Source organism: Callorhinus ursinus, unplaced genomic scaffold (assembly GCF_003265705.2).
Source record: "Callorhinus ursinus isolate GAN/ISIS: 27379988/994484 unplaced genomic scaffold, GSC_fseal_2.0 scaffold3, whole genome shotgun sequence".
Taxonomy (NCBI): Eukaryota; Metazoa; Chordata; class Mammalia; order Carnivora; family Otariidae; genus Callorhinus; species Callorhinus ursinus.
The window spans coordinates 50,850,878-50,866,915 of NW_027397065.1; the positions used below are offsets into that span (position 1 = coordinate 50,850,878).

Consider the following 16,038-nt stretch of genomic DNA (forward strand, 5'->3'; position numbering starts at 1 on the left):
TATTTATTTATTTGACAGAGAACGACACAGTGAGAGAGGGAACACAAGCAGGGGCCAGTGGGAGAGAAAGAAGCAGGCTTCCTGTGGAGTAGGGAGCCTGATGCAGGGCTCAATCCCAGGACCCTGGAATCATGACCCGAGCCAAAGGCAGATGCTTAACGACTGAGCCACCCAGGTGCCCCACAGCAGAGTGAAAATGTAAAGATACCATTTACATTAGCATCAAAAATAAGGACCACCTGAAATAAATCTAATCATGTAGTGTAGGACCACTATATAGAAAATTATAAAACATTACTGAATAAATTAAACAAGGCTTAAATAAATTGAGGGATTTATCAAGTTTTTTGGCTGAAAGACTCAATATTAAAGATGCCTATTTTCCCCCAAAGTGATTTATATATTGGGGAGATGAGGAAAGAAATTGAAATCCAAAGGAATAAGCCCATTCATAAATACAGAGTTAGCTTATTTTATTGAGCAACAACGAAATACCATAAAGCATGCAGGTAACAAGCAACTGGCTACAAATTTCTGTGAGGATTTTTAGCTCTATTATGGAATTAAAGCAATGGTTTTATGAATCATCCTACTGTTAGTAAATGGCATATACTCCATTTTTATCGGTAGTTAACTGAGCTTGCTCTGATGTCCTGTTATGCTTAATTCTGTATCAGGTTTATTCTGATAGTCTATTCTTCATAATTTTAACAATACCTCTTCCTATGGTTGCCCATAGCACTGGATGTAGCACATATGATTATTCATGTCCTTTGGCATCCCTCAATAAAGATCAATTTCCCACAATATTCAATGCATTTCATATAAAAACCCCAGTAAGCTTTTTTTTTTGAAATTTTACAATTTAATTATAAAATCACATATGGAGATGTTAAAAAGCAAGAATAGCCAAGATACTTTTGAAGAGCAAACTTGGAGAATTTACCAGACAAAAACTTCCTATAAAGTAATAAAAGACAATGTGGTATTGCACATGGGTAGTCAAATAGACCAATGATAAGAGAATCCAGAAACAGACAGTTACCTGTAGATTCTTGAGTTATGACAAAGGTGGCAATGTAGAATAGCAGGAGAAAAGTAGTACTTCAATAAATGTTTCTGGCTCTGTTATCCATACAGGTAAAACAAAAAATGAAAACTTAAATTACTGCATACTACTCACAAAACCGGTTCCACCTAAACCTGTAATATAAGGAAAGGTATTGCAATAAGTATAGATCAGGCAAGAAGAAAGCCGGAAAATATCTAAGCATCCAACTCAATAGGTTAGAATAAAAACATTGTGAAATAAACTCCAAGAAAGTAAAAAAGAAAGTGATAAAAAGAAGATGAAAAATAGAGGGGAAAAAAAACATAAAATAGGAACAACAAAACAACATTATTGATGAAAAAGATCATTAATCCCATGGCAATACAAAGAAAAAGAAGGCATAAATATCCATAACAAGCAATGAAAGGAAACAGCATCACTTAAGAACCTGCAGATAATTAAAAGATCTTAAAAAGATTTGAGTACAACTAAATAAAAGATAATGACAATTCTACAATATCTATTCCAGAAAAGAGAAGAGCAAGGATCTTTGACATATTTTATGACCATGATGCTAAAGCCAGACAGAGACATAAGAAAAAACAGTTGGTGACCAGTATTTCTCCTGAACACAGGCCATAGCCATCCTTAATATTTGCACATCAAATTTAGCAATATTTTAAAAGGAAAGTACATCATGGCCAAGTAGAGTTGAATTCAAGAATGCAAGATTGGTCCAATATATGAAGCCAACTCGTGTATTTCATCATATCAGTAGCCTAAAAAAATAAACATATGATCATTTCAGTTGATGCAGGAAAATTATTTGACAAAAATTCCACACCTATTTAGAATAAAAAGCAAACTAGAAATAAAGGACAGCTTCTTCCTATTGTTATAAGGTATCTGTAAAAAAATCTAGTCATCATATTTAATGGTGAAAGACTAAATGCTTGCCCCCAAGTTTTTTTTTTCTTCAAAAAGTCAAAGCTGTATACTTTGCTCTTCCTAATGAACACTGTGCTAGTGATCTTAGCTACTGCAGTAGGGAAAACAAAAAGGGAAGGTGGTGGGGGAGGGTAATGCATAGGTTTGGGAAAGGAAGAAATAAAATTGTCTCTATTTGCAGACAACATGGTCTTCTACACAGAAGATCTCAAAAACTACAGAGAACCTAATAGACTTCATAAGTGACCTTTGTGGGGAATTTAAGAAATGAGCAAAGGATGAAAAAAAAAAGAGGCAAACTAAGAAACAGACTCTTAACTATAGAGAACAAGCTGAAAAAACAAACCCAAAGGGGAGGGGGGCAGAAATGGGTGAAATAGGTGATGAGGATTAAGGAGTGCACTTGTGATGAGCACCAAGTGACGTATGGAAGTGTTGAATCACTATACTGTACACCTGAAACTAATATTACACTGTCTGACTAACTGCAATTAGTAAACACTTTTTAAAAAGTGGCTCTTGCAAAATATCTAAGTAAATGGAGAGATACATAGTGTTTATGGATGGAAAGATTCAATGTCAAGATATTAATTCCCCCCAAATTGATGTGTATATTCAATCTAATCACCCACAAAAAAATTCCAACAGGCATTTTTATAGAAATTGACAGGCTGATTCAAAAATTTATATGCAAATGCAAAAGAGCTAAGATAAACAAAATATCTTTGGTGAAAAAAAGAAGGGGAAGAATCATTACCTGATTTCAAGGCATATAAAGTTAGAATAATCAAGGCTGTGGTATTGGTATAAGAATACCAATCGAACAAGATAGTCTAGAAACCAAACCATACATATATGGACAATAGATTTTCAACAAAGTTGTCAAGATAACTCAGTTGACAAAAGTCTTTCCAACAAATAATGCTGGAACAATCGGAAATCCATATGCAAAAACAAAAACAAAATAAAAAACAAATAAAAAGAACTTTGATCCATAGTTCACACCATATACAAAAATCAACTTGAAATAGGTCATGGACATAACATGTAAAAGTAAAAACTCTGAAGTTTTGGAAGGAAACAGAAGATAACAGTTTTGTTACGCAAAAGTTTTTCAGGCAAGACAAACACAGCGTTAAATTAAAAATTGATAAATTAGAGTTCATTATAATGATAAGTTATTTTCTTTGAAATACACTGTTAAGAAAATGCCATAGTTATAACACTTCAGATTCATCCTGCATATTGCCTCTGCCAGACTTGGAGTCAGCCATTCCTTAGTGGGCAATGGTATTTGAAAACCCCAATCTGGCTGCTTCAGGTGCTTCTAACCAATGGGATGTCATTGAGTCTTGACTACCATCAGTGGACATGGCAAGGAATCACAACATACTATTTTAAGTTATGAGCTTATACTGATCTATTCATATTTTTCATAAAACCCTGATATTTTACTAGTACTTCTTTCATCTTACACTGAAAGTAATGGTTCCCAAACACATTAGCAGAATTATTTTATCTTACAGTGTACTTAAACATTTCAAATTTTCAACACTAATATTACTTTAACAATAAATGAACAAAAACATAACAGATGAACAAAATCTATTCTTATGTTGATACCTTAGTTATTTTTCCATTTCAATGGCTATAAAAATTCAACCAAGTTAAAAATAATTTCATTAACAAGGTAAAATGTGAACAGGATAGGTATTTAAGGAAGTGTAGTCATATATTAGATGGTCTATGAAAACTCAAATTCCCCCTTCTTACTACCCACAAAATTCTCTTTTTAAGTCATCTTTGCAGATGAAGCATTGTCATACTTCCCCACATTGATGCTTAATTTCATATTCTGTATGTCATTTTTGTTTTCTCATTGCCAGCTGTATATCATAATGTTTACCCACCAGGCATAGCCAATGTCAACATCATTTCTATTGTGTAGTTATAACTAGGAATTTCATCTTCCTTTTGTGCCAGCGAAAGACTTGATGTTTAAATCCTTATCTGCATGGGCGCCTGGGTGGCTCAGTCGTTAAGTGTCTGCCTTCGGTTCAGGTCATGATCCCAGGGTCCTGGAATCAAGCCCCGCATCAGGCTCCCTGCTCAGCGGGAAGCCTGCTTCTCCCTCTCCCACTCCCCCTGCTTGTGTTCCCTCTCTCGCTGTGTCCCTCTCTGTCAAATAAATAAATAAATAAACAAATAAATAAATCCTTATCTGCAGTAGCGCCAGAAGAACCTATTCAATCATCTTAATGAACTCCTGTGGTCCATCATGTTGTGATACAAATTGAAGATTCTACATTCTAATGACTTATACTTGATTAGAGAGGTTCTGATACTTTCCTGCCACAAGGAAACAATGTATTTCTGAGTTGATAAGACTGAAAGGTCACAGAATTCTCTGGGAATTCATTCAGTTACTGTCCAGCACTTGTGCGAATTTGGGTTTATGAGAGATCTCAGGTAATTCTTGAGATAGTTATCTGGGATTTTCTCCAGTTTCCTGAAGGACTATACCTCTTTCACACCATAAGGAGTTTCATAACTTTGTGGGTAATAGACTGCACACCCATCATGACTCACCTCTTCTCCACATCGATGCATGTCACCACACCCTCTTGGGATCTTTTCACTAGACTAAATAAGACAGCATCTTCATACAAAGATTGATATCAATATTTTAAAGCAGGGAAGCTGTTTTGAGGCACACATTTTTCTATCATCGAAACAAAACAAAAAACTCTTTTTAACTCCTTTCCTTTATACCTAAAAGAAAATCAAAATATCCAACAAACAAAAGAGCTACTTAGTTTTTATTCATCAGAAATCGTAACTCAAGCCCAGGTATTCTGATTTCAGAGTCCACACTTAAAACCAGTGTGTTGTGCTGCCCCTCCTGCTTTGCTCTCCCTTCTAAACTGTTCCTTGAGCTAGTTCATGATTTGTGATGCCTGCACAAAGGCAGTATATAGTTGCCTTCTATTTAGTCAACCTCCATTTTTGACAAAAAAAAAATCTGCACTAAAAAAACTTTTTACATCACTATTTTAAACAATTCAAAATTTTATCTTAATCCTTAAGTTTGGGTGTTCAAAAGGACTTGTCCTACATCCCGGCAATGAGTTGGTTGGGAATACATAAAACATGGAAATTGGGCTGGATTTTTATTTATTTATTTATCTATCTATCTATTTATATATTTATTTTAGATTTTATTTATTTATTTGAGAGAGAGAGAATGAGAGAGAGAGCACATGAGAGGGGGTAGGGTCAGAGGGAGAAGCAGACACCCTGCTGAGCAGGGAGCCCGATGCAGGACTCGACCCAGGGACTCCAGGATCATGACCTGAGCCAAAGGCAGTCATTTAACCAACTGAGCCACCCAGGCGCCCGGGCTGGATTTTTAAATAAGCTAAGAGAACCAGTGCATAAAGAACACTGGAGAGGCCACTGATGCTACATATTCAGTGAACCCCCTAAACTTGGGCTTCTAAGACTGGACCATCTAGAAATATAGTCCCTTGGGAGGTATGTCCTGATTGATATGATACTTTTTTTGTTGCAGGTGGTTCCAAAAATTTACCTGCTGACACTGGCTCTGGATTTTGTTGAGGTGACCAAGAGGAAGACTGATCTGATGTCTCATATTGCTTTGGGATTCCTTATCTAAGGAAATCCTTGGTGAGCTCCTGGATATGGCTGTTTGAAGAAGGTCACACCATCCATAATTATACCTGTGAAGCCAAGCAAGTCATTGGAGGGACCATATGGTATATCTTTTTACATGATAATGAATATATCGTAAGGCTCTCATACTATACATGAAGTGGTATATTATATGCAGGTAGATTGGGACAAACTAAAAGTATGTCATAGAAATGCTAAATAAACCATTAAAATAACAAAACAGTTGTAGCTAATAATCTAAAAACAGGACAAGAAGGAATCATAACAAATATACAATTAATCCAACTGCGAGCAGAAAAAGGGAAAAGATAACAAAGAATAGATAGGACAAATAGAAAACAAAATTGAGATGATAGGCTTAACCTAACAATTCAGATGATCACATTAAACATAAATGATCTAAACACCAATTAAAAGAATAGGTTGTCATATTGGATAAAAAGGCACAGTCCAACTTTATGCTGCCTACAAGAAACACACTTTAAATATAAAGACACAAATAGGTTAAAAGAATGAAAAAAGATATACTGGGCTAACACAAATTAAAAATTAAACGGAAGGAACTATATTAATATTAAATAAAATATATTTCAGAACTAAGAATAATTACAAGAATAAAGAAAAACACTTCATAATGCTAAAGGGGTCAGTTTATTTATTTATTTTTTTAAAGATTTTATTTATTTATTTGACATAGAGAAAGAGAGAGAGAGAGTGAGCACAAGCAGGGGGAGTGGCAGGCAGAGGCAGAGGGAGAAGCAGGCTCCCCACATAGAAGGGGGAGCCCGATGTGGGACTCGATCCCAGGACTCCAGGATCATGACCTGAGCCGAAGGCAGTCACTTAACCAACTGAGCCACCCAGGTGCCCAAGGGGTCAGTTTATTAAGAGGATGTAATCCTAAAAGTTTATGCACCCAGTAGCTGAACTTCAAAATGTATGAAGCAAAAACTGAGAACTGTAAGGAAAACTAGACAAATTCACAATTGTAGTTGGAAATTTCAGTCCTCTCTCTTAATAATTAATTGAATAAGGACATAAGCAATCAGCCAGGATATAGTAGATAGACTTGAACATCATCACTACAACGAACTTGACCAATTTAGCATTTGTAGGACATTCCACCCAAAGACGACAGGACACATTCTTTTTAAGTGCGTGCAAAACATTTACCAAGGAAGGTCATATTCAGGGGTCATAAAACAAGTCTCAATAAATTTAAAAGATCAAGTGTGTTTTCTAAGCACAACAGCATTAAGTTAGAAATAAGTAACAAAATATCTGGACAATCCCCCAATATTTGTAAACTAAATACATCCTTCAAAATAATCCACTGGTCAAAGAAAAACATCAAAAGGGAAATAAAATATTATGAACTGAATGAAAATGAAAATAAAACATATCTAAATTTGTGGGATGCCTCTAAACCAGTACTTAGAGGGAAATATAAGGCACTAAATACCTTTATTGGAAAAGATGAAAGGCCATAAATCAATGACCACTTTCCATGTTAGGAAACTAGAAAAAGGAAAAAAATGAAACCCATGGTAAACAGAAGAAAGGGAATAACCACTCAGAGAAGAAATCAAATGAAAAAAAAAATAGAGAAAATACAGTTGACCATTAAACATTGTGGGGGTTATTAGGGGTGCCAATCCCCCATGCAATTGAAAATCTGCATATAACTTTTGACTCCCCAAAAACTTAGTTACTAATAGCCTACTGTTGACTGAAAACCTTACTGATAACATAGTCGATTAACACATATTTTTAATACATATTTTGTATGTTATATGTATTATATACTGTATTCTTCCAATAAAGTAAGTTAGGGAAAAGAAAATATTATTAAGAAAATCATAAGGAACAGAAAATATAGTGCTGTGCTGAATTTATTGAAAAAAATATGTACACAAGGAGACCCACACAGTTCAAATCCATGTTGTTAAAGGATCACCTGTAAAGGAAAGCAAAAGCTGGCTTTTTGAGAAAATTGATGTGAGTCACAGTCTCATTAGTATAAAAGAGAGAGACAGTCAGAATCAGAAATGAGAGAAATGGCTCATCTCTGAGTCCATTGCATTAAGCCCTCAGTTCCAAATCACAGGCTCTGCTTCCTAATCTACCGTGATTCTTCGACACTCAGTCTTGGTCCAGCTTCAGTAATGAATAGCTGTGGGGATAAAAGCCCAGTTTTGATTATGTCACTGCTCCAGAATGGTCAATATCTTTCTAATTTTTTCAAAATAAAGTTCATTCTAATGTCTTTGTGTGGAAAAAAAAAGAGAGAGAGAGAGAGAGAAAGAGAGAGAAATGACATAACTACAGGTTTTGCAGACATCCAAATAATAATAAGAAAATATTGGGTCGCCTGGGTGGCTCAGTCGTTAAGCGTCTGCCTTCGGCTCAGGTCATGGTCCCAGGGTCCTGGGATCGAGCCCCACATGGGGCTCCGTGCTCGGCGGGAAGCCTGCTTCTCCCTCTCCCGCTCCCCCTGCTTGTGTTCCTGCTCTCACTCTCTGTCTCTCTGTCAAATAAATAAATAAAATCTTTAAAAAAAATATTATGAACATCTTAATGCCAGGAAACTTGATAACTTAGATGAAATGGACAATTCCCTTGAAAGATCAAAATACAAAAATCAAATGTACATCTACATACTAACAACAATCAGAAACTGAAATTAAAAAACAATACTAATAATGGCATTAAAATATGAAATATGGATAAATCTAATAAAATATATGCAAAATCTGTACACTGAACATTGTAGAACATTGCTGAGAGAAAGAAAAAGAACCAAAATAAATGGAAAATGTATCTAGTTGGTTGGGCAGAAGACTCAAATATCAATTCTCCCTAAATTGGTCTATACATTTGATATAATCTCTATCAAAATCTTAGCAGGCAATTTTTGTTTGTTTTTGTAGAATTTGATGGGCTGATTCTAAAATTCGTATGGAAATATGAAAAACCTAAAATAGCCAAAAAATTCTTGAGAAGGAAATATAAATTTGGAGAGCTTACTACACAATTTCAATACTTTATGTAAAGTTACAAAGTTACAGTATGAAGATAGCATGGTACTAGTTTAAAGTTAGTTAAGATATATATGACCCCATTTATATGAGGTCCTGAAATAGGCTAAGTTAATCTATTGTATAAGAAATCAGAATTGTACATCTGAAACTAATATAACACTGTATGTTAACCCTACTGAAGTTAAAGAAAAAAAAGTGACAGCAGGGGTTACCTCAGTGAGTGGATTAACTGGGAAGGGACATGAAGGAAAATTATCATTTGATGAAAATGTTCTGTATTCTAATGTGGGTATGCATTTCTTAAAACTCATCAAACAACGCCCTTAAATTTTTTGCACTTCACTGTGTTGCTTATACCACAATGAAATGAACAAGACAACAAAAAAATCATTGTAAATTTTTTAAAAATGTAGCTTTAGAAATGAAAAGTATTTCAGTAAGAGAACAGACTATGAAGGGGAAACCTATTTTATATTTTTTAGTGGTAGTTGATAATGTTCTGAGGTTCTAGTTTCTTGGAAAGGATCTTCATCTTATTAATTATAGTTATAAATCAATATATTATTTGGAAAACCTGCTTTAATATCTGTATTTGTTGGATAATTCCATAATTCCTCCTTTTTAGCATTTCCACTTATGCATGTAAACTTACAGTCTCCTTTCCATTGGTTTGTAGCAGAGGTTTCTTGGATCATATATGATTACAAAACAAGCCCCCAAAAAGGCTATGGTTGTGTCCTATCTTCAGCATTTCAGACCTTCCCAAGTAGGCTGGACTAGACCAGCACTCTCCACAGTGAGACTCACAAGCTTGAAACCGACGGCCAGTGGGCAGAAGCGTCTGTTCAGGGCGGAAGAAGAAGAAGACGATGAGGAGGACAAGAAACCCTTGTTCTCTACACAAGTGGTTTTATGCTGGAAGCCGTCTGTGATCACAACCTGACGTCTAGGAAGAGTGCTCCTATCTTCAACCAGGCCTTTGAGGAAAGGGAATCTGATGAGGGGTTTGACACGGAGGAGAATCTACCTCCCAGGCTGAGCAGGTTGAAAATGAATGTGGCTTCTCTGGGTACAATTCACAAATCTACTTGAAGGTGTCAAGAAGTGGTCCTCAGCACTTTAATTTTCTCAGGGATGTAGGGAGCATTGTAATCACTGAAAATATATATATATTTTTCTTAAATTTTATTTTATTATATGTTAGTCACCATACATCATTAGTTTTTGATGTAGTGATCCACGATTCATTGTTTTCATATAACACCCAGTGCTCCGTGCAGTACGTGCCCTCCTTAATACCCATCACCAGGCTAACCCATCCCCCCACCCCCCTCCCCTCAAACCCTCAGTTTGTTTCTCAGAGTCCATAGTCTCTCATGGTTCATCTCTCCCTCCAATTTCATATAGACGAATGGAACAGAATAGAGAGCCCAGATATGGACACTCAACTCTGTGGTCAAATAATCTTCGACAAAGCAGGAAAAAATATGCAGTGGAAAAAAGACAGTCTCTTCAATAAATGGTGCTGGGAAAACTGGACAGCCACATGCAGAAGAATGAAACTCGACCATTCTCTAACACCATACACAAAGATAAACTCAAAATGGATGAAAGACCTCAATGTGAGACAGGAATCCATCAAAATCCTAGAGGAAAACATAGGCAGTAACCTCTTTGACATTGGCCACAGCAACTTCTTTCAAGATACATCTCCAAAGGCTAGCGAAACAAAAGCAGAAATGAACTTTTGGGACTTCATCAAGATAAAAAACTTCTGCACAGCAAAGGAAACAGTCAACAAAACAAAGAGGCAACCCACAGAATGGGAGAAGATATTTGCAAATGACACTACAGATAAAGGGCTGGTATCCAAGATCTATAAAGAACTTCTCAAACTCAACACCCAAAAAACAAATAATCAAGTCAAAAATGGGCAGAAGACATGAACAGACACTTCTCCAAAGAAGACATACAAATGGCTAACAGACACATGAAAAAGTGTTCATCATCATTAGCCATCAGGGAAATTCAAATCAAAACCACATTGAGATACCACCTTACACCAGTTAGAATGGCAAAAATTGACAAGGCAAGAAACAACAAATGTTGGAGAGGTTGTAGAGAAAGGGGAACCCTCTTACACTGTTGGTGGGAATGCAAGTTGGTACAGCCACTTTGGAAAACAGTGTGGAGGTGCCTCGAAAAATTAAAAATAGAGCTACCCCGTGACCCAGCAATTGCACTACTGGGTATTTACCCCAAAGACACAGATGTAGTGAAAAGAAGGGCCATATGCACCCCAATGTTCTTAACAGCAATATCTGCAATAACCAAACTGTGGAGAGAGCCGAGATGCCCTTCAACAGATGAATAGATAAAGAAAATGTGGTCCATATATACAATGGAATATTACTCAGCCATCAGAAAGGATGAATACCCAACTTCTACACCAACATGGATGGGACTGGAGGAGATTGCGCTAAGTGAAATAAGTCAAGCAGAGAAAGTCAATTATCATATGGTTTCACTTATTTGTTGAACATAAGGGATAGCATGGAGGACATTAGGAGAAGGAAGGGAAAAATGAAAATATATTTTTGAACTAAACCTGGGCCTTGAGTTCCACCTTAGGTGGACTTCCTTTCCTTGCATTAATTCTTCACATGATTCCGTTCCCCCCTCCCCTTAAGGTCTGGCCAATGATTGACTTGTTCTGAGTTCAGTGTCCTCTTTACCCAGAGAAGCAGCTCTGATTTCTAGTAGATCTGGACCCAGCATAGAAGCTGACAGTGTTTTGGTTTTGTGCCATGGGTCTTTTTGTCTCTTCTGTCCAGTGGATGAAGCCACTGGGACACGCTATTCCTGTTTTCTGAGTACTCTTTGGTGGATCCTATGGTGGTTAGTAGGATGACTTGTTCCTAGAAGTCTCTAACAGGATGCCCTGAACAGAGGATGGCCTCCCTGGGGTGGATGGTCTCTAATCCTACATTCCCTATGACTACTTCAAAATTCAGTGCTGAGAGCCCCAGAAATTAGGACTTAATGTCAAAAGGTCAATGACAAAATAAGAAGGCTAACCTAGATTACAATGCAGTGTCATTTACAAAGTGCTACCATGCACATTGTCTCAGCTGATTATCACAACATCTCTGTGAGGTTGCCAAGTCAGATGCTCTCTCAAAGGATGAGTGAATATTAGGGAAGTTAAGAACTTCTACAAAGTCAGGCCTCAAAATGTTGCCTCCACAACAACCTATATGACTTCTGCTACATCTCAGAAGGCCACCCCATGCACACAACACATAGGCCAGCTTCATCAGTGTTTAATTCCCATGGAGGGTCAGAGAAGGGATTAGAAGTGTTCCAGATTCTGATTTACATTCAGTGGGCTTTTCTCAGAGGACGATGTTTTTTGAGGACTGGCTTTAGGAACTGATATCCCAGCAATTTTGGACCTAAGGCCTCAGAGAAAAAGATTATTCCTGGGGGAGGCCTGAGTTGAATAGCAAAATCTTAGCTTTGAAAGCTTCCACTTTGTTTTTCTTCCTGCTATTGAGTTGATGCTGAAAGGGGAAAAAATGGGAAGTGGGATGGATTCATTTCTTATACTCCTCATTCTAAGCAAGCAACAGACATTCATTAACGAGGAAAGTGACATTCTGTGTTGATTGATTTTTGTATCGCTTCCATGTTACTCATTTTTAAAGTAGACATAATTTCTACTGATTCTTTTTTGTAAACTTTAGGAATGGTTTACTGCCTATGGTCCTCAATTGATATTTCAGACAGTAGTCCTCTACTGTAAAGGGGCACAGAAACACATTTTCCAAAACTTGTATGCTCAGTTCTGTAGAATTCTGCTCCATGAGTAGAATCTGTATCAGAGGCTTTCAGAGGCTAAGCATTGCTCTCCAAGTCAGCCTTAACACCAGGGAGAGGCCTGACTCGGACACACTTATAATGGGAAGGCAGCTACTGAATGAGTAATGAAGGCCTGTTTTCCCCAAGTGCCCTAAACTCCATGAACCAGTGAATCAATCCATGGCTCATGAATCACAGTGTTTGGAAGTTTACCCTGAAACTCTTTTATCACATCTAGGTAGATAGTCTGTAACTTTGTATAGAAACCCTAGTCTCCACTACACTCCTTGCCCACCCAATCTCTCCTCTTGGACAAATGATATGTTAATCTCTCCTGACAATTCCCATAACTGATTTAGAATAGTGGGAGTAGGAAAAGAAAATAATAGGAGTCGAGTTGATCTCATTTGTGGGCTGAGCCTAGAGTTTCCTTACCTGACTGATGTCTCTGTTTTTTTCAAATTTTTTTTCAGACATAAATATGTATACCACTGAATTCAGTAATAAGACAGAAAGATGCCAATTCTGTACAAAAAATAAAAGGTGGAACCAATGCCTAAGGACTCACTGAAATGCAGAAGCAACCAGTCAAAGTTCTCCCTCATCTAAAGTGTACTACTACTAACTCAGGCAGCTGAGAACAGAGAATAGAACTCCAGCCTAGACTTCCAGGCCTGCATCACAGAGCTAGGGAACAGTGACAGTGTTCTGGAATGTGATGGGGCCAGAAATGAGGAAGGTGAACCTAATCCCTATTCCCCAAGATCCAGTCTAGCAGATCCTTCCTGGCCACTAGATCCCTCCTGGTTCTTTCCATTTTCTACCTACAACCTACAATTTTATTTTCTACCTAGAATTTGGCACATCATACGTATGTATATATACATATACCTTAGTGCAAATTTCTCTTTACTCCCATCTGTAACCCAGATATTGTGGTTTCTGTTTCTTCCTTGGACATATAGGCTTAGACCTTACCAAGTCCACAGCCTTTGGAGGCCTCCCAGGACTTTTTACTAATTTCCAGGCTCTCTTTTTAAAAACATATTTTTAAGAAGTCTAATGTACAGACAGAAACTGCAAATATATTCAGCAGGCAGTATGATGAATTTTCACACGCTAAATATACTACGAAACTAGCACCTGTATTAAAAGGCAGATTTTTTTTTTCAGGATCTAAAATCCTCCCTCGTGCTCCCTTCCTCACCTGTCCTGTTGTGCATTGAGTGTAACCCCTCTTGTGCATTCTAACAGAACCAATTACTTTTGCCAGGCACACTTTTATGCCCTTCATGTATATTTATTCATCTGGTAAACACATCCTTTACCACCAAGCTGTGTTGTGTAAACTATCATGGCAGGCTGGATCAACAGTCCAAATCAATGCAATTGGATGTGTCGAAGAATTACCACTTACCTCTATTTAGCACTTACCACATGATTTCAAACATACTCTTTTTTAAAAAGATTTATTTATTCGAGAGAGGTGGGGGAGGGGCAGAGAGAGAGAGAGAGAATCTCCAGCACACTCCCTGCTGAGCAAGGAGCCCAATGCAGGGCTCCACGACCCTGAGATCATGACCAGAGCCAAAATCAAGAGTGGAGTGCCTAACCTATTGAACCACCCAGGCGCCCCTCAAACATACTCTTTTAATTGACATAGTTACACTTGTGGCTCAGAATACTGTGGGAAACATGAGACTCTGAGAAAGAGACTTGCATAAAGGTCACAACTGTTAAAGAGCAGACAGATTTGAGCCCTCAGTAGATTCAGGTGCATTATTTTCTTCTCCATTTCTCAGAGGACAGGAGGAAACAGGCCAGGAGAGGTTAAATGAGTGATAGTGCCCTGTCTCTAACTTGTCCAGCTCAGCACTCTGCATGTGGTTGTTGCTAAACTTGTATAAAGTCCTAGTTAGTCCTTGTGATTGTACAGAATATTTAGATGAAGCCTGACCCTTGGGGTAGTCTGGGTTCTTGACAACATTTATGCAGGTAATAGGAGATTTTTCTCGAAGTCCAGGCAGATGCTGTAGAAAGATGAAATGAGAATTAGGGATATAAAGAAGGCAGAGGGTGAGCAGGGCATAGCATCTCTGTGAATTGGGGATCCAGTAGAGGTGACTTGTGGGCACTTGACCTGTCTTTATAGCCACAACCACCTTTGGAAAAGAGTGAACAGCAACTACTTAAGGCTGTGGGGCATTAGGGTGTCCATCAGCACACTTGGGTAGACATCCTAGCTCTGTAAGTCACTAGTTGTACACCCTGGGTGGATCATTCCATCCCTCAGGGTCCTGCTTTCTTCATTTGTAAAATAGTGTTGATAGTACGGCTGCTCACCAACATGACGGTTGGATTAAATAAGGTCATCTATTATTTACCTTATAGGTGGCATGGAAGATGCCATCAATACATTTTGTTTCTCTTCCCTATGTCCTGTCTTTGTTGAACTTTCTTCCCTTGATACTGATTTAGGGTAAGTATTGATGAGATCTTATTCCCTTGCAAAAGAGAAATGAAGTGGAAAATAATTTTTTTTAAAGACCACTTTATTGAGATATGATTGACATAAAAAAACTGTACACATTTAATGTATACAACTTGATGAGTTTGGAGATAATAATAAGACTTTCTTTAATGTCTTCTTTTTTTTAAGATTTACTTATTAGAGAGAGCATGTGCACGAGTGGGGGGAGGGGCAGAGGGAGAGAATCTTCAAGCAGGCCCCCCACTGAGTGGGGAGCCCAATGTGGGGCTCGATTTCACAACCCATGAGACAATGACCTGAGCCAAAACCAAGAGTCGGACGCTCAACCCACTGAGCCACCCAGGCGCCCCATCTTTAATGTCTTCTTAGTATCGGGTACTTTCATCTATCTTACATGACTGGCAACAAGACCTAATTTAGATATACTGAATGGGGAGTAATTAACATTGGGTAATCAGGACAGGAGAACACTGTGAAAGAGAAAGAAGATGTGTTACATACTGCTGAGCAAGGAGAAGGACAACAGGCAACTTGTCAGTGGAAATACTGCCAGCCAGAAGATAATGGAGTAACTTCTTTACAGTATTGGTTTGAAAGGGAAAGGAAGAAAGAGGAAGGAGGGAAGGAAAGAAGGAGGGAAGGAAGGAAGGAAGGAAGGAAGGAAGGAAGGAAGGAAGGAAGGAAAGAAGAAAGGAAGGAGAAAAGGGAAGAAAGAAAGGAAAGAAAGAAAGAAAGAAAGAAAGAAAGAAAGAAAGAAAGAAAGAAAGAAAGGAAGGAAGGAAGGAAGGAAGGAAGGAAGGAAGGAAGGAAGGAAGGAAGGAAGGAAGGAAAGAAAGAAAGAAAGAAAGAAAGAAAGAAAGAAAGAAAGAAAGAAAGAAAGAAAGAAAGAAAGAAAGAAAAAGAAAGAAAGAAAGAAAGAAAGAAAGAAAGAAAGAAAGAAAGAAAGAAAGAAA

At 37.6% G+C, this 16,038-nt stretch overlaps 1 long non-coding RNA gene across 2 annotated transcripts; it reads right to left on the reverse strand.

Moving 5' to 3' along the window:
• Window positions 1-941: 941 nt before the first annotated feature.
• LOC141372347 (uncharacterized) lies at window positions 942-13,410 on the reverse strand. 2 transcript variants are annotated; one of them, XR_012377556.1, is made up of 4 exons: window positions 13,030-13,410; window positions 9,386-9,888; window positions 5,589-5,739; window positions 942-1,203 (listed from the first exon to the last, which is right to left on the reverse strand). It is a non-coding gene; the product is annotated as an uncharacterized lncRNA (long non-coding RNA). The 2 variants fall into 2 exon arrangements; XR_012377557.1 differs by lacking the exons at window positions 942-1,203; window positions 5,589-5,739 and adding an exon at window positions 7,756-7,865.
• Between the last annotated feature and the right edge of the window lie 2,628 nt (window positions 13,411-16,038).